The sequence below is a fragment of the Vicugna pacos genome, unplaced genomic scaffold (genome assembly GCF_048564905.1).
Source record: "Vicugna pacos unplaced genomic scaffold, VicPac4 scaffold_66, whole genome shotgun sequence".
In the NCBI taxonomy this organism is placed as follows: domain Eukaryota; kingdom Metazoa; phylum Chordata; class Mammalia; order Artiodactyla; family Camelidae; genus Vicugna; species Vicugna pacos.
In genome coordinates, this window is record NW_027328747.1 from 584,487 (window position 1) to 607,460 (window position 22,974).

Here is a 22,974-nt window from a genome sequence, read left to right on the forward strand (position 1 = left end):
TGTTTTGGCTATTGTAAATAGTGCTGCTATGAACAAAGAAATTATCTTTAAGGCAAAAATGTATGATGGTTTGCAAATCTATTTTTATTATATCTTCACTTTTACCAGTGTCATATGTGTGTGTGTTTGCACAAGTGCTTTAACTACCAGCAACGTAAGAAAAATCTGTGTATTAAAAATGTGAAAATAGTTAGCTTCCTTGTTTGTGTTTTCATTCTCCCAATATAGGTTTTGGATGACAAGCTTGTATTTGCAAAAGTACACAGCCTGTGGGAGGTGCTCTATACATACGCTGAGATACTGCACATAAAATTGCCTCTGAAGCCCAATGATCTGAAAACCCGGTCCTCAGCCTTTGATAATTTCAGCTGTTTTATGAAAGTCCTCCAAGTGGATGAAAGTATCATCAAGCAGGAGCAAGAAATTTTCATTACCCTATTTGAGAAGAGCTGCGTGAATGACTTTTATATTCAGGATAGAGATACATTCTTCAATCCAGCCACCAGAAGCCACTATGTAAGTCTAAACCGAGTTTAGCTGCTGTCTTGTGGGTGATATAGAACCTGCTGCTGAATTATCAGTGATTTGGTTTGGTTGGTTTGGTTGGTTTGGTTTGGTTTTTAAAAGCTGCCCATAAAAAGGAAAAAAGAGAAAGAAAAGAAATATGCCTACAGATTCCCGTTAGGATAGTAAAGAGTGGCTGGTTAGTTACCCTGTGTACACCACACGCTCTCTTAGAATCTTTTCAGGTTTACTTCATCCTTTCTCAGATCAAGTATCAAGTAAGGGACAGTGTTAAAAAAAATTCGGGATAAACAGGCTTGTGAGCTCCGGGATCTGCAAGGCAGCTTTCCCTCCCCATGGTGTAAGTCAAATGGCAGAAATGAAATAAAGCACCTCATGTATCCTCCGGTGTTAACAGGAAAAGGCTAATCTTCTTGACCTTGTTTCTTCCTGGGTAAAATGAAGATAATATGTCGGGAGGCGACAAGCTCATTTACGGCAGGAATCATGTTGTCTGGTTCACTGCTGAATCCTAGGCACCAGGAAGGCTGAGTTTAACGAGTGAGTGAATGAATGAACTGTAGTTCCCCCAGAGTTACCATGTGGGGCAGTGCAGATTAGCAGCTAAGAGTATAGACTCGAGAGGGGAGGGTACAGCTCAAGTGATGGGGTGCACGCTTAGCACGCATAAGGTCCTGGGTTCAGCCCCCAACACCCCCTCTAAAATAGACAAATAACCCTAATTACCTCCCCACACCCCACCAGAATTACCGTATTATCTCCCCGCCACCAAAAAACAAAAAGAAAAGTGGCCAAGAGTGTAGAATCCGGCTGGAACACATGTGCTGGTTTCTTGCTGTCGACCTTGTAAAAGTCATTTAGCCTCTGTGTTTGTCAAGTTCCTCATCAATAAAATGTGAATAATAATAGTACCCACCTCGTAGAGTTGCTATGGGGGTTAATGAATCTGTGTCAATGTTAGAACAGCCCTGGCCAATACTAAGTACTTTGCATCTGTCAGCTCTTTTCATAATTACTGATAGATGTTATTATCAACCAAAGAAGAATTCGTTCTTTCTAAGGGAAATGCATGTTAGACCATTTCATTTATCATTTTCTGTAATTCAGGCTTTTTCCCTCTGAAATTCCATTTTCTGTCTGTGCACTAGAAAACCACAGGGCTTTGCAAATTTCATCTGTCTGGGTTCTTGTCATGATGGCAATACTGCAGAGTGTTGACATTTCTTAGGGACTCCGTCTGAGATGACAGCAACCCCTCAAATTCAGGAGCGCTTCTCTAACTGATAACATCTCGCATGAAATGAAGTTTTTAAAATGTAACAGCTTCAGACGCTTAATGATGCCATAAATGCAAGGATGTTATATCTAAGCTCTTTAAGTAAATCCTGTCATTGAAATAAAGGAAATACTATATTATAGTGCTCTATGACTTTGTTATCTTTGCTATCCACTTATCTGACTCTCTAAGACCAAAGAAAGCAAAGACTGAGATTGATCATTACTACTGTGTGGTACACGTATTTGTGGATGAAGACAATAGTGAAATGCACTGTTTAACATATTAAAATGGACACTAAACAGCTGCTTGATGCACATGCATGAACAGAACAGGGAGCTAGGGACAGGGAGCAGTCACTGAGCTTCCTGGATCAGAGACACAGCATAGCAGTCCAGCCAAGCAGTCCACATATTTCATATTTATGTCCCAGCAAAATTAGCAGTGAGAGTCTTAAATGAACTTTGGGGACACTTGCAAACAGCTGTCATGATTACTAATGTGGGACACCAGGATTCTACAGTGTTTAGTTGGCATCTGTGCACAACCAGTTCTTTTCCACTAAAGCCTCTTGTAATTGCTGGTCCCACATCTAGGCTGAGGAATCATCTCATGTGGTGTTTGGGAGGGAGGTAAGTGGAGTCAGGACCCATGTTAAGGCTGGGTGGGTAATAATCTGGTTCTAGTACAGGAGAAAGGAAAGTAGGTCAGGTGGGAAGGAGAATGACTGGATTTAAATTTTGTTTCTTGAGTAAGCTAAATATATAACATCATGTCAAGTTTCTTTGTTGTTTATATTCCATGTGCTGTCACCGAAAATCTACTGAATTGTGGGGACAAAAAAGCCTGGGTTTTAGAATTGACCCTGCCCCTAACCAGCCAGAGTCCAGGTTCGTCTGGGTGTCCAAGGAGGAGGCTGGACCATCAGGTGTCCCTCCACTGCAGCAGTTTGGGCACTTGGGTGGCCTAGGATTTTTGCTGTGGAAGACTGTCCCGGTTGTAGGACATTAAGCATCTGCAAGGCTCTCACCAGGTACCCATGGTGGTCCCAGGACTGTAACACCCAAGCATTCCTTTCCACCCACGTTTGCAAATGACCCTCAAGGGGTTAAAATTAACCCTGGGTGAGAATTATGAAAAATTATATGGTACCTCCATCCCTCCTGGCAAGTGAGGGCCCGTTATTTACAAATGACCACGGAGTGTTAGCACCACATTTTATCAACAGAACATGTGAACAGGTTGTGACAGTGACGTCCACCTGTTTGCTTCTGCTTCCCAGTGCAACTTCAGCCTCCGTCAGAGGACCTCAGCTGCCCCAGCGAACAGGGCCTTCTGTACAGGGAATGGGCTCCTCCTCGAAGCATAGACAAGAAGCAGCCCTTAGATCTCATCAGGTGAGCTGTTGTGGAGAGCACTCCAGTGGGAAGGGCTCAGGGTTGTCCTCATGGCATCTATGTGTGACAGTCCTCCAAGACTGTTACCAACCAGGAAGCTCACAGGAGCTCTGAGCTTTGTTGCCCCAAGTTTTTACTGCAGGCTTTATTACAAAGCCATGATTTATTGGGTCACTACCGACATGGCTAACCCAAACCCTAACTGTAAGTCAAACCTTTCCCTAGCCCAAACCATTGAGCCCCTTCCTCTCCTGGTGGTCACTCACTTGTCACAAATCTCAAAGCCCCACTCCTCTAATAACATGGTTGGTGTCTCTGGCTGGCCAGTCCCCATCCTGAGTCATCTCATGAACACAAGCCATCCAAGGTTCCACCATGAATAGCAAAGACACTCCTATCTTGGGAAATTTCAAGGCTTTAGTAGTTGCCGTCCAGGAACTGGGAGCAAAGACCTACCAAATTCTTCATTAAACAGGAGTAAATGTTAGATTTCACTTAAATTATAAAATAAGAGAAATTCTCACTGCTTTGCCGTATCTGCTGTTCGACACCGTTTCACTACACCACGTGACTGTAATGTCACGCTCAGCATGTGTCTTCTCAGAGCACCAGTGCCGGCTGCTCCCCGGGAGCTTACGCTGTTTGGGCAAGGCTGCTGGGGGGAGGGAGGCCAAGGGCAACCGAGCAAACAAAAATAATCGGGCAAATAAGGAAACAATGTCAGATTGAAATGAAGGAAATAAGACAGTGTTGAGATGGGAGACTTGGGGGGAAGTGAGTCAAGAAAGCTATCTTTGAGTAGGTTACATGTGAGCTGAGATGGTGATAAGGAGGTTGGACTTTGAGGATCTGGGAAAAGTCACCCCAGGAATAGAGGCAGCTTGTCCATTGGCCCCGAGGCACAAATGTGCTCAGCAGGTTTGAGGAGATACTGGAGCCAGCGCTGGTGAGAGTGATGAGACACGAGGTTTAGAAGGGCATCAGGAGCACGGAAAGGAGTGTAGACTCTAAGTGCAGTGAGATGCAGTCATGATAGTTTAAGCACTAAAGTAATTTTCTCTCACTCACATTTTGCAAAGATAATGTGGAGAATGAATTGCAGGGACCCAGGAAGCAGGGAGGCCGGGTAGGAGGCTCTTGGAGTGGGCCAGATGAGAGATGGTGGGAGCCAGGGAGGAATGCGTTTGGGGAGTGGAGCTGACACGATGCAGTTATGGGCTGGCTGTGGATGGTGAGGAGAAGAGGAGGGTCAAGGTAGCCCCAGGTAGGCCTGGAGCCAAGTGCCTTTTCTTTCTAATCTCAGTGTCCCATGCAGGTGCCCACCTACTTGGGCAAACCTCTTAACCTTCAAAGTGAGGGTTTTAAAACACTGAAGACTTTTTGTTTGTTTCACATTTTACGGAAAGATTCAAACATGTACAGAAGTAGAGAGAACAGCACAGCCAGCCTGCCTGTATCTGTCACCCAGCTCCAGAATTATAAACTCAGAGTCACTGTTGTTGCATCTTTCATCTCTACCTCCTCCCCTCCCCCACTACGGGATCATTTTGAAGACAATCCTACATAGCTTAACCTTTCATTAGAGAAATGACAAGGTCTCTTTCAAATACAATTGGAATATTCCTTTCTTTTTTAGGGTTACAAAATAATTCCCTGATTGTCACAAAAATACAGTTTTAAGTAGTTTTGGGGTTGAAATCAGGATCCAGACTAGGTTCAGACCTTGCAACTAGCATATCTCTCAAGTGGGTTCTAATCTATAATTTTCCTGTTTCTCATTTTCCTTGAAATTGCTGAGGGGTTTCTCTATTTCTTGTTTGGCTAATTTCATTCTCCCCTGTGGTGTTAGACTTGTTTCTCCATCCTATGTATTGGCTTTAGCTAAGTGATTTGATCCTCCCCTAAAAGCTTGATCTGATTGTGGTTCAACTTTGTGCAAGAATACTTGTTATGTGAAGTTTTGTACTCCTGTAATAAGGTACATAATGTCCAGTTGACTTTCTTTTTTGTGATGACAGCAGCCAATAATGATTGTCACCCGGGATCATTATTTCATAAGGGATTTTATTTCATGTGGTCATACTCTAATTTCCTCCCTCAATTATCAGCAGGATCACAGTCATGAAGAGGCACTTTCTCATTAACCCGGGTTATCCTGTAGAACACAGTTTTAAAAGAGGACACTTGTAAATATGTAAATATTTAAAGTTGATACATTTTTCTTTTCTTTTTAATTTTTTTTCTAATGGAGGTACTGAAGATTGAATCTAGGACCTTATGCATGCTGAGCACACACTCTGCCACTGAGTGTACCCCATCCCCCTTGAGATTCATATTTATATGATATTTTCCTTCTGTTATTTTTGTTTTATGTTATGCAGAATTTGAAGGCAGGGCAATGGGTTTGATGGCTCTTTAATCATTCTTTATGGGCTTTTGGGGTTTGTGTGTGTGTTTGTGTTTGTAAAGCAAACAATTTTCCCACTATTTTAAGTATGTTTGCTAAGGAAATTATGTTGATCTTTTCCCTGCTCCTGGTCCATGTATTCCCTTGTTGCTTCCCACTGGTGGCCCCTTGAGCTCTGTGACAAGACTAGCATGTCGTTAATGCAGGTTGAAGGAGATCTGAAGAGATTTATTCAAGGAGATAAAATTCGTAGACAATGTATTGGAAAGTATTGAGAAAGTTATTCGTTAAGAGAAGGTCTGGGGTTGAAGTGTTAAGTGCACAGAAATCTAAGTGCACCATGAACGACCAAGACAATTATTAACTCCAGGAAAAACAAAGTAGGGAAGAAAATGTAAGTCTAGCAGACAACTTGCTACAGCTGTGAACAGTCTGTACAGAGTCCTAAAAATGTAAAGCAAGGATACTGAGCTGATGAAAATTATAATGTAATTGTATCAAAAGGTTGGAAGAATGAAGGTTTGGGTGTGTAGATGAGATGGGGTTTGAAAGACAGCTTAATCCTCATTTTCCAAAATAGAAGTTTAAATAGGTGATACATAAAGCTGAAAAAATCAGTAGGCTGTGTTACAAGGATATTAGTCAGAGAAAGGGAGTAATTATCCCAAGAGTCAGCAGTAGGAGCTGAACATGGTTGCTTCTGGCCAGGAAATGGGGCGGTTGTTGGGAACTGCTCCTTTTTACAATTGGTATTCGAGAACTGTTTGACTCTTTATTGAATGTATGGTATAACTTTGATAAAAAGAAATCAAAGCTGAATTTTGAAAAATTGATGTTAATAATTGGGGTGTTTTTGACAGAGAGAGATAACAATCAGACAAAACTACATTTGAAGGGATCCTCATTATTTCTAGCCTTTCAGCAAGGACTAGGAGGCAGACATCTGTTTAAGGTTCAAAAAGTCTTTCTGACCTTCTTGCCGACATGTAACCTTGGGAAGTAATGAAATCCCCATCACTGTAAATATCCAGGCAGTGGCTGCCTGACCAGCTCTCTAACTGTAGCAGGGTGTGTTTACCATTGGCCAGTTGGAGCAGGCAACTTCTAAAATTCTTTCAGTTTTGAATTTGGCATTTTCAGGACGGATAGTTGATAAGAATGTATTACAAAAAGCTTAACAAGAAAGAGTCCAAGACATCTCAAACCCATTGCCAGGGTTTTCTCTGCCAGACACCATCCTGAGCCTGCCATCCGTGAGCCAGGCCACAAAGCCCAGTCACATGAGAATGAACACACTTTGTCCCTCCTATCTGATTTGGCATCGGGCTCAGCCCTTTTCCCCATGGAATGGTCCACACCCAGGTCTCTGACGATGGAGCTGGCCTCACAGCAGCCCTGTGAGTGCTGGTCCAGCCCAAGGGGGTTCCTGCGTGAAGTTTCCCAGGACTCCAGGCTGTTCTCAGAGCTGAGTCCCCCCTAGGCTAAGCCCACGGAGCTCATCTCAGCTCCAGCCTGAGCCAGAAGCCTCAGAGAGAACTCAGAGCTGAGGAAATCCACAGGTTTTACCCAGCACTGCCGAGTCAGCAGTGAGCCAGTTGAGGGAAGTATCAGCAACAGCAAGACACACCTGAGCAGCCGTCTCATTGTTCCGCCTCATCCCTAAACCCTCTGTGTCTGCCTGTCTGTGTCTGTCTCCCTTTCAGGATCAGCCTGGTACCACTTCATGCCCTGCCTCCTTTCTTCTAATTTTGCCTCCCTGGCCTGTTCCATCTACTCCAGATTAACTGAGAAACGTTGAGGAGCTTTTAAAACCTAGGAGAAACAGACGTGCTAAATACAAAAAATACAGGGCAGTACCTTCCTCAGTCACATCCATCCTGCCCTCTCCCATTCCCACAATGAGTTTTATAAATATTTTGTCAGAGAGACATTGCACTCCCAGTTGTTATCATTATCAGCCATTTCCTTATTATCTGTGGTTTACCATGCATTTGCTCCCGGGACGTTCCCGAGATAAGGCAGGAGCAGATGACTGAGCCAGTTGTTGATGTCCACTTGTGTCAAGCCTGTTAAGAATGATCTATGGCGGGATTTGTTGAATGTGCCAGACTGTCCAGTGAGTGGTGATGATCCCTTGTAACTGTTCCGGAGTCGGCCTCGTCCCCTCTTTTGCTCTGTTCTCATTTATCTCTCTTCAGCAGGTGAACCAGTGATCTGTACTTCTATGATATGTAAAATACTTCTTATTTCACGGTAGAATTTGGGGACTGCTATGGAAACGCATGTTTTAAGTGTGAATTGAGCCAGAGGTATAAACTTAAAGCCCCCTTGATTTAGAATCAGAAATTAATATGATGGAGGGAGGGAATAGCTCAGTGGTAGAGTGCATGTCTAGCATGCATGAGGTCCTGTGTTCAATCCCCAAAGCCTCCATTTAAAAAAGAAATAAATAAACATAATTATGTCCCCCCCAAAAAATAAAAAAGAAATTAACATGAGGATGAAGCTACAGAGTGATTATGTGTGTCTTCTGAAACTACCTTCTGTCTTTCTGCAGGAAATTCTACGGAGAGAAGGTCAGAATCAAATTTGCTTGGCTGGGCTATTACACTCAGAAGCTCCTCCTGGCAGCATTCTTGGGGGTGACTTGCTTTCTGTATGGAAATTTTAATCAAAATAACTGTACCTGGAGATAACTTCTTTTTATTCCTTGTTACCGTGCTTACTTAACTTAGAATGACATTCTCCAGGAGCATCCATGTTGCTGCAAATGGCCCCATGTTGTTAGTTTTTATGGCCGAGTAGTATTCCATTGTATAAATATATCACTTCTTCAGCCAGTCATCCATTGATGGACATTTAGGCTGTCTCCATATCTTGGCTATTGTAAATAGTGCTGCTATGAACATTGGGGTGCAGGTGTCATTCTGAAGTAGGATTCCTTCAGGATATATGCCCAGGAGCAGGATTCCTGGGTCATATGGCAAGTGTATTCCTAGTCTTTTGAGGAATCTCCACACTGTTTTCCACAGTGGCTGCACCAAACTGCATTCCCACCAGAAGTGTGGGAGTTTCCCCTTTCTCCACAGCCACTCTAGCATTTGTCATTTGTGGATTTTTGAATGATGGCCATTCTGAATGGTTTGAGGTGATACCTCATTGTAGTTTTGATTTGCATTTCTCTGATAATTAGTGATACTGAGCATTTTTTTATGTGCCCATTGATCATTTGTATGTCTTCCTTGGAGAATTGCTTGTTTAGGTCTTCTGCCCATTTTTGGATTGGGTTATTTCGTTGTTTCTTATTAAGTCATATGAGCTGCTTATATATTCTGGAGATCAAGCCTTTGTCAGTTTCATTTGCAAAAATGTTCTCCCATTCTGTAGGTTGTCTTTTTGTTTTACTTATGGTGTCCTTTGCTGTGCAGAAGCTTGTAAGTTTCATTAGGTCCCATTTGTTTATTCTTGCTTTCATTTCTATTGCTTGGTAGACTGCTCTAGGGGAACATTTCTGAGATGTATGTCAGATATTTTGCCTGTATTTTCTTTTAGGAAGTTAATTGTATCTTGTCTTATGTTTATCTTGCTGAAGAGACTGTCTTTATTCCATTGTATATTCTTGCCTCCTTTGTCAAAGATTAGTTGACCAAAAGTTTGTGGGTTCATTTCTGGGCTCTTTATTCTGTTCCATTGGTCTATATGTCTGTTTTTGTACCAATACCATGCTGTCTTGATGACTGTAACTCTATATTATTGTCTGAAGTCTGGGAGAGTTAGTCCTCCAGGCTCTTTCTTTTTTTCTTCAGTAATGCCCTGGAAATTTTATGTCTTTAATGGTTCCATATAAATTTTATTGTGATTTGTTCTAGTTCTATGAAATATGTCTAAGGTAATTTGATAGGGATTGCATCAAATCTGTAGATTGCCTTGGGCAGTGTGATCATTTTAACAATATTGGATCTTCCAATCCAAGAGCATGGGATACCTTTCCATTTTTTAAAGTCTTCTTTAATTTCCTCCACCAATGGTTAATAGTTTTCTGTGTATAATTTTCTCACCTCTGTGGTTAGATTTATTCCTAGATATTTTTTTACTTCGGGTGCTATTTTAAAAGGGATTGTTTCTTTATTTTCTTTTTCTGTTGATTCATCATTAGTGTAAAGAAATGCAACTGATTTTTGAACATTAATCTTGTAACCTGCTACATTGCTAAATTCTTTGATCAGCTCTAGTAGTTTTTGTGTGGACCTTTTAGGGTTTTCTATATATAGTGTCTTATCATCTGCGTATAGTGACACTTTTACCTCATCTATTCCAGTTTAGACCCCTTTTACTTCTCTTACTTGCCTGATTGCTGTGGCCAGGGCTACCAAGTCTATGTTGAATAGGAGTGGTGATAGTGGGCATCCTTGTCTTGTCCCAGATTTTAGTGGGAAGCTTTTGAGGTTTTCACCGTTGAGTGCTATACTGGCTGTAGGTCTGTCATATATAACTTTTATGATGTTGAGATATGTTTCCTCAATACCCACTTCGTGAGAATTTTTACCATAAATGGGTGTTGAATTTTATCAAAAGTTTTATGCATCTATTGAGATGATGATGTGGTTTTTGTCCTTTCTCTTGTTGATGTGAAGTATTACATTGATTGATTAGCATATGTTGAACCACATTTGTGTCCCTGAGATAAACCACATTTGAGCATGATCTATAATATTTTTTATGTGCTGTAGGATTCTATTTGCTAGTATTTTGGTAAGGACTTTTGCATCTGTGTTCATTAGTGATATTGGTCTGTAATTCTCTTTTTTGGTGGTGTCTTTGCCTGGTTTTGGTATCAGGGTGATGGTGGCTTCATACAATGAGTTTGGGAATATTTCTTCTTTTCAATCTTCTGGAAGAGTTTGAGAAGTACTGGTATGATTTCTTATTTGTATGTGTGGTAGAATTCCCTGGTGAAGCTGTCTAGTCATGGACTTTAATTTTTAGGGAGGTTTTTTTATTGATAATTCGATTTCATTCCTAGTGATCGGTTTGTTCAAGTGGTCAGTTTTTTCTTGATTCAGTCTTAGTGGACTGTATGTTTCCAGAAACTTGTCCATCTCCTCTAGGTTATCCATTTTTTTCCATGTAGTTTTTCATGATATTCTCATATGATATTCTGTATTTCTATGTTATTTGTTGTAATTTCTTCATTTTCCTATCTTATTTTGCAAATTTGTGCTCTCTCTTTTTTCTTCTTTGTGAGTTTGGCCAGAGGTTTGTCAATTTTATTTACTCTTTCAAAAAAATTGCTTTTGGTTTGATTGATTATTTTCTCTATTTTTTTAAAATCTCTATTTTATTTATTTCCTCCCTGATCTGTATTATTTCCTACTTTCTGCTGACTTTTGGGTGTTTTTGCTCTTCTGTTTCTAGTTCTTTTTACTGGTGGGTTACATTGTTTATTTCATATTATTCTTCTTTTTTCAGGAAGGCCTGTATCGCCCTAAACTTTCCTCTTCGTACAGCTTTTGCTGTGTCCCATAAGTTTTGTGTGGTTGTGTTTTCATTTTCATTTGTCTCAAGGTATTCCTTAATTTCAACTTTTTTTAACATTTTTTATTGATTTATAATCATTTTACAATATTGTGTCAAATTCCAGTGTTCAGCACAATTTTTCAATCATTCATGGACATATACACATTGTCACATTATTTTCTCTGTGATTTATCATAACATTTTGTGTATATTTCCCTGTGCTATACAGTGTAACCTTGTTTACCTATTCTACAATTTTGAAATCCCAGTCTATCCCTTCCCACCCTCTACCCCCCTGGTAATCACAAGTCTGTATTCTCTGTCCATGAGTCTATTTCTGTCCTGCATTTATGCTTTGTTTTTGTTTGTTTGAATGTTTGTGTTTTTGTTTTTAGATTCCAAATATGAGCGATCTAATATGGTATTTTTCTTTCCCTTTTTGGCTTACTCACTTAGAATGACATCCTCTAGGAGCATCCATGTTGCTGCAAATGGCATTATGTTGTCGGTTTCTATGGCTGAGTTGTATTCCATTGTACAAATATACCACATCTTCTTTATCCAGTCACCTCTTGATGGACAATTAGGCTGTTTCCATGTTTTGGCTATTGTAAATAGTGCTGCTATGAACATTGGGGTGCAGGTGTCATCCTGAAGTAGATTTCCTTCTGGGTACAAGCCCAGGTGTGGGATTCCTGGGTCATATGGCAAGTCTATTCCTAGCCTTCTGAGGAATCTCGACACTGTTTTCCACAGTGGCTGCACCAAACTGCATCCCCACCAGCAGTGTAGGAGGGTTCCCCTTTCTCCACAGCCTCTCCAGCATTTGTCATTTTTGGATTTTTGAATGACGGCCATTCTGACTGGTGTGAGGTGATACCTCATTGAAGTTTTCATTTGCATTTCTCTGATAATTAGTGATATTGAGCATTTTTTCATGTGCTTTTTGATCATTTGTATGTCTTCCTTGGAGAATTGCTTGTTTAGATCTTCTGCCCATTTTTGGATTGGGTGGTTTATTTTTTCTTATTGAGTGATATGAGCTGCTTATATATTCTGGAAATCAAGCCTTTGTCGGTTTCACTTGCAAAAATTTTCTACCATTCCCTAGGTTTTCTTCTTGTTTTATTTCTGTTTTCCTTTGCTGTGCAGAAGCTTGTAAGTTTCATTAGGTCCCATTTGTTTATTCTTGCTTCTATTTCTTCTAGGAGAAAATTTTTGAAATGTATGCCAGATAAAATTTTGCGTATGTTTTCCTCTAGGAGGTTTATTGTATCTTGTCTTCTGTTTAAGTCTTCAATCCATTTTGAGTTGATTTTTGTATATGGTGTAAGGGAGTGTTCTAGCTTCATTGTTTTACATGCTTCTGTCCAGTTTTCACAGCACCATTTGCTGAAGAGACTGTCTTTATTCCATTGTGTATTCTTGCCTCCTTTGTCGAAGATGTGTTGACCAAAAGTTTGTGGGTTCATTTCTGGTCTCTCTATTCTGTTCCATTGGTCTATATGTCGGTTTTGGTACCAACACCATGCTGTCTTGATGACTGTAGCTCTATAGTATTGTCTGAAGCCTTGGAGAGTTTTTCCTCCAGCCTCTTTCTTTGTCTTCAGTAATGCTTTGGCAATTCTAGGTCTTTGATGGTTCCATATAAATTTTATTATGATTTGTTCTAGTTCTGTGAAATATGTCCTGGGTAATTGGATAGGAATTGCATTAAATCTGTAGATTGCCTTGGGCAGTGTGATCATTTTAACAATAGTGATTCTTCCAATCCAGTAGCATGGAATATCTTTCCATTTTTTAAAGTCTTCTTTAATTTCCTTGATCAATGGTTTATAGATTTCTGTGTATAATTCTTTCACCTACTTGGTCAGATTGATTCCCAGATATTTTATTACTTTGGGTGCTATTTTAAAGAGGATTGTTTCTTTACTTTCTTTTTCTGTTGATTTATCGGTAGTGTAAATAAAGGCAACTGATTTTTGAACGTTAATTTTGTAACCTGCTACTTTGCTGAATTATTCAATCAGCTCTAGTAGCTTTGGAGTGGACCTTTAAGGGTTTTCTATATATAGTAACATGTCATCAGCATATAATGACATTTTACCTCTTCTTTTCCAATTTGGATCCCTTTTATTTCTTTCTCTTGCCTGATTGCTGTGGCTAGGACTTCCAGGACTATATTGAATAGGAGTGGTGATAGTGGTCATCCTTGTCTTGTCCCAGATTTTAGTGGGAAACTTTTGAGTTTTTCACCATTGAGAACTATGCCAGCTATAGGTTTGTCATATTTAGCTTTTATTATGTTGAGATATGTTTCCTCTATACCCACTTTGGCGAGAGTTTTTATCATAAATGGGTGTTGAATTTTATCAAATGCTTTTTCTGCATCGATCGAGATGATCATGTGGTTTTTGTCCTTTCTCTTGTTGATGTGATGTATTACATTGATTGATTTGCATATGTTGAAACAGCCTTGTGTCCCTGGGATGAACCCCACTTGGTCATGATGTATAATCTTTTTTATGTGTTTTTGGATTGTATTTGCTAAAATTTTGGTGAGGATTTTGGCGTCTATGTTCATCAGTGATATGGGCCTATAATTCTCTTTTTTTGTAGTGTCTTTGCCTGGTTTTGGTATCAGGGTGTTGGTGGCTTCATAGAATGAGTTTGGGAGTATTCCCTCCATTTCAATCGTCTGGAAGAGTTTGAGAAGGACTGGTATGAGTTCTTCTTTGTGTGTTTGGTAGAATTCCCCGGTGAAACCATCCGGTCCTGGACTTTTATTTGTAGGGAAGTTTTTAATGGCTATTTCTATTTCCTTTCTTGTGATCGGATTGTTCAAGTGTTCAGTTTCTTCTTGATTCAGTTTTGGTGGACAGTATGTTTCCAGAAACTTGTTCATCTCCTCTAGGTTATCCAGTATGTTTCCATATAGTTTTTCATAATATTCTCATATGATATTCTGTATTTCTATTTTGTTTGTTGTAATTTCTCCATTTTCCTTTCTTATTTTGCTAATTTGTGCTCTCTCTTTTTTCTTCTTTGTGAGTTTGGCCAGAGCTGTGTCGATTTTATTTACTTTTTCAAAAAACCAGCTTTTGGTTTGGTTGATTTTTTCTATGGTCTTGTTAATCTCTATTGTATTTAATTCCTCTCTGATCTTTATAATTTCCTTCCTTCTGCTGCTTTTTGGGGCTTTTTGTTCTTCTTTTTCTAATTGATTCTGGTGGTGGGTTATCTTATTTATTTGAGATTTTTCTTCTTTTTTAATTAAGGCCTGTATCGCTATAAACTTCCCTCTTAGCACTGCCTTTGCTGTGTCCCATAGGTTTTGAGTGGTTGTGCTTTCATTATCATTTGTCTCAAGGTATTTTTTAATTTCAGCTTTGATTTCCTCATTGATCCATTGTTTTTTCAATAACATATTGTTTAATCTCCATGCTTTTCTTTTTTTGTCCTTTGTTTCTCTGTTGTTGATTTCCAGTTTCATGGCATTGTGGTCAGTAAAGATGCTTGAGATAATTTCTATCATCTTAAATTTGTTGAGGTTTCTTTTGTGTCCAAGTACATGATCGATCCTGGAAAATGTTCCATGTGCACTTGAAAAGAATGTATATTCTATTTTTGGGGGGTGTAAAGCTCTGAAAATATCCACCAAATCTAGTTTTTCTATTGTAGTATTTAATTTCTCTGTTGCCTTGTTTATTTTCTGTCTGGAAGATCTGTGTAGTGATGTTAATGCAGTGTTAAAATCTCCAACTATGATTGTATTCCCATCAATATCCCCCTTTATCTCTGTTAGTAATTCTTGTATGTACTTAGGTGCTCCTATATTGGGTGCATATATATTAACGAGTGTAATATCTTCATCTTGTATCACTCCTTTAATCATTATAAAATGTCCTTCTTTATCTTTCTTTATGGCCTTTGTTTTAAAGTCTATTTTGTCTGAAATCAGTACTGCAACACCTGCTTTTTTGGCTTTTCCATTTGCATGGAATATCCTTTTCCATCCTTTCACTCTCAATCTATATGTGTCCTTCTCCCTAAAGTGGGTCTCTTGTATGCATCATATTGAAGGTTGTTGCTTTATTATCCACTCTGCCACTCTATGTCTTTTGACTGGAGCATTTAGTCCATTAACATTTACAGTACTTAATGATAGATGTGTGTTTATTGCTATTTTGAACTTATCTTTGCAGTTGAATTGGTATATCCTCTTTGTTCCTTTCTTCTTCCTTTTGTGGTTTGGTAATTTTCCTTTGTATTATCATGGATTTTATTTAATTTTTGTGACTCCCTTGTAAATTTTTGACTTGTGGTTACCCTTTTTTCTAAATCTATTAACCTATACCCGTTTTTAATAAACTGATAATAACATGATCTCAAACCCATCCTACTGTTAAGAAAATTTAAAAAAGAAAGAAAAAAAATTCTATATTTCCCTGCCTCCCTCTCCCACTCTCAGTGATTTGTATGTCTTCTTTTATAATTTCGTGTTTTCTTTATTTGTAATTCATGAGTTATCACCTTTCCAGTTGTACGTTTCTCATTTCTGTAGCATCCTGCTGCTTTTCTATTTGGAATAGCCCTTTCAATATTTCTTTTAGCCTGGGTTTAGTGTTGCTAAACTCCTGCAGCTTTTTTTTGTCTGTGAAACTCTTTATTTCTCCTTCTATCCTAAAGGATAGTCTTACTGGATAAAGTATCCTAGGCTGCATCTTTTTTTCATTCAGGGCTTTGTATATATCTTGCCACTCCCTTCTGGCCTGTAGTGTTTGTGTAGAGAAATCAGCTGAGAGCCTTATGGGGGTTCCCTTGTAGTTCACTCTTTGCTTTTCTCTTGCTGCCTTTAGAATCATTTCTTTATCCTTGGCGTTGGCCATCTTGATTATGATATGTCTTGGTGTGGGTCTATTTGAGTTCTTCCTGTTTGGGACCCTCTGAGCTTCTTGTACTTGTATATCTGATTCCTTCTTTAAGTTTGGGAAGTTTTCAGTCATGATTTCTTCAAAAACCTTTTCAATTCCCTTTGATCCTTCTTCCCCTTCTGGGACCCCTATTATGTGAAGATTGGGACGCTTTATATTATCCCATAGGTCCCTTATGCTATTATCATTATTTTTTATTTGCTTATCTTGTAGTTCTTGTGAATGGGTGCTTTCTGTTGCCCTTTCTTCTAGATCACTAATTCGTTCCTCTGCATTAACTAGTCGGCTTTGCACAGCTGTTAGATCATTCCTCATCTCTGTCAATGAGTTTTCCCATTTTGCTTGGCTCTTCTTTATAGCTTCAATTTCATTTTTGACATATTTTATTTCTCTAAGCATTATCTCTTTTAATTCCTTCAGCAACTTGATCACTCTTTTTTTGAAATCTTGATCTAGTAGGCTATCGATGTCTATTTCATTGAGCTTTCTTTCAGGGGATTCCTCTTGTTCTTTTAATTGGGAAAGGTTTCTCTGCTTCTTCGTCTTGCTCATACCTCTCTGGCACTGTGGTTTATGGAGTATCAGTTGTCTATTTTGGATCTTAAGGATTTTATCTATCTAATGCGTATTTAGGAATAGAACTTAGGAAAAAAAGAAAAAAGAAAAAACAAAAAAAGAGAAAAAAATAAGAGAGAGAGAAAAAGAGTTTTAAAAGAAGGGAGAAAGAGGGTTTGAAAACAATGTATAATGAATAATAGAAGAGGGAGTTGAAGCAGAGTATTAATCAGGTGGAGACGTCCTTTTAAAACCTTTAAAAAAAAAAGGGGTGGGGAGATGAATATATGTGTTTGAAGCCTGTGTCTAATCAATAACAGGACATCAAAACCCAAGAGAAATAGAAATGAATTAAGAAGTAAAAATTAAGAGAGTAATTGAAAATAGAAGAGGTAAAAACAGATTAAAAAAAACAAAAACAAAAACAAAAAAACAAAAAAACAAAACAAAACAAAAAAACAAAACAAAACAAAACAAAAATAGGGGGTTGTCGGTGTTCTCCTGGAGTGTGTGTGCTTTTAATGTGATGTCCTTCTGTCTTGTCCTGTTTTGGAAGCTCAGCTTGTTTTCATAGGCCCTCCGTTGGCGCCCTCTTCTGTGCTGCTCCCAGCACCTGTCGGCAAGCAGATCGCGCCTCCTCCTAACACGGGGTCAGATGCAGCTCTCCTCTGCTGTGGGCGGGCGGGTCACTGCCCCTCCGGATGCCGCAGTCAGATGTTGCAGACTGGCCAGGCAGGAGGGCGGGTCGCGCCCCTTCCCAGCACCTTGGTCGGGGTTGTGTTCCTGCCCGACAGGCGGGGGGCCGCTCTTCCCCTGCCTGCGTCGCCGGTAGCTCCGCTGCTCTGTGCGGCTGCGCGCTCTGCGCCGGCGCTCCGCCCTGGTCGCGCTCCGCCCCGTTCGGCACTCCGCCCTGGTCGCGCTCCGCGGGTGGGCTCGGGGAAGACCGAGGGGCAGCCTCGTCCCTGCGCCGAGCCAAGACACAGCTGCTTGTTTGTCTTTGTGGAGCAAGTTCTCTGGGGGACCAGAATGGAAGGATCCTATCTGCCCCGGGCTGTAGGCCCGTCTCAGTCTGGCCCTTGAGGCTGCTAAGCCCTTTGGTGTGGACACAGGTTTCGCCTCTGCCCCCGCCTGGGTGCTCAGCGCTGGAGAATATGGCGGCTCTGCCGGGCCCCGCCCCTCTTCCCCTGAAAATTTCTGCGGGTTTTCAGAGATGGGGGTATGCACCCTTCCCCCGAGAGCACATCAACCTTGCTGTTTTATGGAGGGCCCAGGTTGTTCTGTCCTGTACACCTACGGCCACGGCGCCCAGCCCCTTGCAGTCCCCCGGAGCTGCCTCCGTGCAGCCGCCCCTGTCCTCCACCTGGCTTGTGCCGCCTGGCCCTGCCCGCTGCCTCCGGCCCGCGTCTCAGGCTGGGTGTCGGGGGGACGCTCTGTGCCCGTTTAACTTAGTTCTGTCAGACAAGGGCTGCTCTGTACAGATCCGAGCTTTGGAGGCTCCCCCTCCGTCCCGCTGGCCTCTCAGTTGGAGAGGGGAGACCCAGCGAGCAAGCGCCAGGCCTCCTTTGCCGCTCCCTCCCCACGGGACACGTCCCGTGCTGCTTTGCCTTTTGTTCTTTCTTTTTTCCTTTTCTCCTACCAGATTTTTGGCGTCTTTATCTTTTGAAGAGCGCGATGATCATTTGGAGTTCCGCAGGTGCTCTGGTTGGCTGAGTGGGTCTGTACATGTGGGTCTTGGTGTATTGTGGGAGAGGGTGACTTACAAGCGTCCTTCTACTCCGCCATCTTGCCCGGAAGTCTCAATTTTGCCTTCTAAGTTTCCTTGTCAGCATTTAGTTAGCCTCTGCTGGCCCCACTGCCTCAGGCAGTTGTAATGTTAAATACTCACTGCTGATTGTTTCCCACACACACTCTGGGGACTGGCTGTTTGCACAGCATGAGTTTGAGATAGGTCAAATTGTGACAGCTCTCTGGGGGCGGATTTTTTGGGTAACTTCAAATCACTTCTGCCCCTACCTTGATTGTGAAACTGTTGCTTTTAAAGGCCACCATATAGGTGAGGATACTGGGATGGGGGTAGATCAAGATACAATGCCACAAAATTCACTATCATTATGGAAATTTAGCTGTTTTTTTTTCTCAAATAAACACCCCCCGGATTGCTGGAAGCCTTGGTTTAATTTCCAGAGACTGCAGAGGTTAATTTTGACAAATTTTGCCATTGTCATTGCTTCATAGAGCCCTAAGTTTTCCATGATTTTTACTCAGATACTCTAGAAGTGTATCCCATTTGCATTTGTTTTTAACTGAGTTACTTGTAAGACTAACTAATTCTACAGCTCCAGCCCCATTCACATAAGAGTCCATCTGCATGGCTTCTCCTACAGGAAGCAGTGTGCAACCTGTTGTCAGTTTGTTGTTTTTCTTATTAAAATGCAGGGGTTTTTAAAAATATGCTCATGAATAGCCCTTTGTCATTTTTACACATAACAAAACTTCCACTAGACTGTGGCTATTTTTTTCCCTCTCTTTTCTTTGCTTAAATGAAGTTCTCACTTTTAAGGATTTTCAGTACAGCAATATGTGGATGCTGATCACACGGTTGAGGCATTTAACTACTGTCTAAACCTCAGTCTTTGCTCTGATTCACTGTCTAGAGCATCTGAACACATCTACTGAACCCCATATACCAATGGATGCTGACAGCCCTAATTAAAAATATGCTTTTTAAGTAAAGCAAAAAATAATAGCTTTGACACTGGAAAAGACAAATCTCAAATTTCCTAGCTGATCTTGCTTTCTGTGATCATTAGCTACATCATGTTTATAGAGCCGACAGGCATATTGAGCTACTGATTTTATTTCATCGGATTTTAGAATGCAGAACACATTTCAGGCCCACTTATAGCACCATATGTGTATCTTTAAGGATATATACATATGATGATGTCTTTATTATAAGTGCCTTATTTTATTTTAAGTTCCAAATGCTGTGAACCTCATTAAGGAAACCTTGGAACTGCAGAACTGAAATTTTTTATACCACCATCATCCCGTAGCATCTCTTTTGCACTTAGATGTTCTGTGGCAGAGTATTTTTCTGCTCCCAAGAAATGATCAATGTTGAAGGGGAAGAAAAAAACCCTCCTCTAATAAATATATTCCAAATCACACACTTATCTGAACAATGGCCACCATTATAGTCCACACCAATCCATCTACTCACACTGACTCAGAGTCCTCAACAGAGACAATCCACCACTGAAGTCAGGGTTCTCAGCACACGTCCTATCCCCTCTCCATTCCTTGTTGATTCTGACCTACTTTTGTCCAACACGTCCTGCCAGGCTCTTCGCTTCCTGACTGCAGTTTTTAATTTTTACCTTTGGGTTCCAGGCTGCGCCTAGTGATTTCCAGAGAAACACCAGACACCTGGCTCATCAGGAGGGGTGGGAAGGATTTCAGGAAGCTGTTACCCTAACTCACTTGCAGATCAGTGAGTGGCTGTTGTGAGCATTCCTTCTAGATCTCTGACATGCCGGCTGCATCCACCCCAGCAAAATAACGTAGCTCCTCCAACTACCTCTGCCTCCATTCATCTGGGTTTCTGCTTTCAGTGACACTCAGATGCTGCTGATGGTCATTATATATATATATATATATATATATTTTTAATTGAAGTATAGTCAGTTACAATGTGTCAATATCTAATGTACAGTACAATGTTCAGTCATTCATATACACATATATATGTATGAATTCCTTTTCGTATTCTTTTTCATTAAAGGTTATTACAAGATATTAAATATAGTTCCCTGTGCTATACAGAAGAAATTTAGTTTTTTTAGCTATTTTTGTATATAGTAGTTTATATTTGCAAATCTCAATCTCTGATGGGCATTTTTAAAGCCACATCTGGAACCCTTGCTGCAGAAGAGTCTGAGGAATATATTTTCAACCTCATAGCCTTTTGGTTAGAAAGTTGGAATAAAGGCTGAGCTGGCTCACCTAACTTGTCTGCCTTTGTGAGTAAAGAGGTCTGGAGTTTCAAGGCCCAATGAAATGTCCCAGCCCTTCAGTAGCAAACTCTGAAAGCAACCAAAGTGCTCCCATCTACAAGAGCATGACTTGTCCTTAGACACTGCTGGACATAACCACCAATGCTGTCTAAGGCATCGTCTTCATCTGGTGCACACTTTCTTTAGATGTGTAATATCCTGATTAACAGGACAAGCTGGTTTGGATTCCCAAGGTCACAGGCAGCCTTCTGCCTGACTTTGGTGTATATGTGTTCATTGAAGAGTCCTCTCTCAGATCAGCTAGAGCTGCCTAGTGTGTGGTTTGCCAGAGAATGTGGGTGCAGTGCTCCCCACCAGAGTCCTACCAGTTGTTTTATTGCAGGAAGAGAGAGAGCAAAAGAGACAGAACAGGAAGTTCTTGTCCAGCCTCAAGCACAGTCACCCCCGCCCAGGGCTCTTGCTCTGGGACACAAAGAAGTCCAGGTCAGCAGCGATGTGGCCCCGGTGTACTCCAAAACATGGTTTGGTTGTACTGGGATATCTGTGTCTTTCATGGACCCTGCAAAGTTCTCGGCTTTGTGAAATGGGGAACTAAGGAACTCCTACCCATGCCTGTAGCTCCCAGGGTTTGTACCCTTATGGGTTTTGAGGATTTACTGGCAACTCATTCTCTTTCACCAGGTCATTTCTCGGTTACACGGCAGTCCTGTGACTCCCTTATCAGAACTACTCCTTAAGTTCAGGATTTAGTGAAAGGTGCCATTTTACCCTGTAAGTTCATGTTCAGGAAGGGGGAGGAAGACAGCACAGATCAGAATTGCTGTTCTGCTTTTCTTGTTGTTGTTTTCATAAGCCATCTCCTGTTGTCGAATAGACACTGAGCAAATGAATGACTGTTACACTCCCATTTGATCGATGAGGAAAATGCCACTCAGGGAGAGGAGGCAAATTTCCTGAGGTTCCAAAGACAAAAAGGGATGAGCACAGAATAAGATCTCTGCAAATTTCTTGGCTGTCATTAGCCTTTAGGTCAGTGACAGAGTGCCGTGTGTAGTAGTAAAGTTGTAGCGTGCTTTTAGAAGGGTGCAGATGTTCTTGTTTTTGTTGATACAATCACATTGTTTTGTCTGGGACTCTGAAAAAGAGAAATGGGTTAGAAAATGTTGGCTTCTCATCCTTGGTCCTTCCTCACCCTCACAGATATGGACCCTTCCATCTGTAGCAGGAATAAGACAGCCCCAGCCTTCCCGTCTCATGAGATCAGTACTCATTCATTTCATTCCTGCCCACCTGTAGGTGATAAAGCACAGCATGATTTTCATGTCCTGCTTCATTGATTCTTGTGAAATTAGGTGTTTGAAGATAGAAACTCATGAAAGGAAGATGATTTTTAATATAAAGTGCAGCAGTTTTCTTAGCAGAGAAGGAAATTGAGGATTTTCTTCATTGAAAATCAAGAGAGATTTCAAGAGCATCTGTATTTCTCATGCGTAGATTAAAATGACAAAATTTAGAGGGATTACAGAAACACAAGGAAGATACCAGAAGTGTCTTTAAAGAGCTTTTCTAAGACTGGGCATGTAAAGAGACTGTTATTTGACAGAGACCCTCTCCTCACCCATAGTCCCTCTCCTTAGGTTGGAAAGGGCCAGCGTTTCCCCTGTGTGCAGTCCTGGTGCTTCAAGTGAGTTGTGGCATAGGGTGGTGCCCATGGTGCTGCCTTCAGTTTGTCCATTCTAAGTAACCCCTGGCAGTCAAAGGGCGTGTGTTTTGCAACGGCATGAACCAGCCGCCATGCTCTCCGAGGTGTTTGCTCATCTCAGCTCATCCCGGCTCAGGTGATGGCAGAGCAGATAGTGGTGGCCAGAGGTCAGCCATGAATAGCAGGGAGCAACTGGAGTCAGCTGGGACCCAAGTGGCTAGGAGTTGCAGGTGGAATTCCCAGGACTTCCCACAGCTCATTCATTCAGCTAATAGTTCTCCAGCACCTGTGATGTGCTGGTGCTTCCGTTGTGAACAGAACCAAATCCCTGTCCTCATGAAGGTGACGTTCTAGTGGACATGAGAAATGATACACGCAGAAGCAGACCCAGGTCAGGACACATGAGTGCTGTCTACTTTGAAGTGCACAAGGTGAGATCCTTTGGGAAGGAATGTATGATACAGGAAAATGTGGGGGAGAGGATGGCCGTAGCCCAGGTCTTATTTGGGTCCCTGGGATGCACCTCGTGAAGTGTGGGTCCTTGGTTTGCACAGGAACAAATTCAAGAGAGAGCCACATTTCAGTAAATGTAGATTTATTCGGAAAGATATATACTCCGTAGACAGAGTGGGCTGTTTCAGAAGG

The 22,974-nt window shown here is 41.1% G+C and overlaps 1 long non-coding RNA gene across 1 annotated transcript in view; it reads left to right on the top strand.

Annotated features, from left to right (window-relative positions):
• The first annotated feature begins 290 nt into the window (after window positions 1–290).
• LOC140694619 (uncharacterized) overlaps window positions 291–22,974 on the top strand; it is a 39,288-nt gene continuing 16,604 nt past the window's right edge. The window contains exons 1-2 of the long non-coding RNA XR_012070201.1: window positions 291–516; window positions 3,084–3,198. This is a non-coding gene — a long non-coding RNA (uncharacterized lncRNA). The remainder of the gene's footprint in view (window positions 517–3,083; window positions 3,199–22,974) is intronic.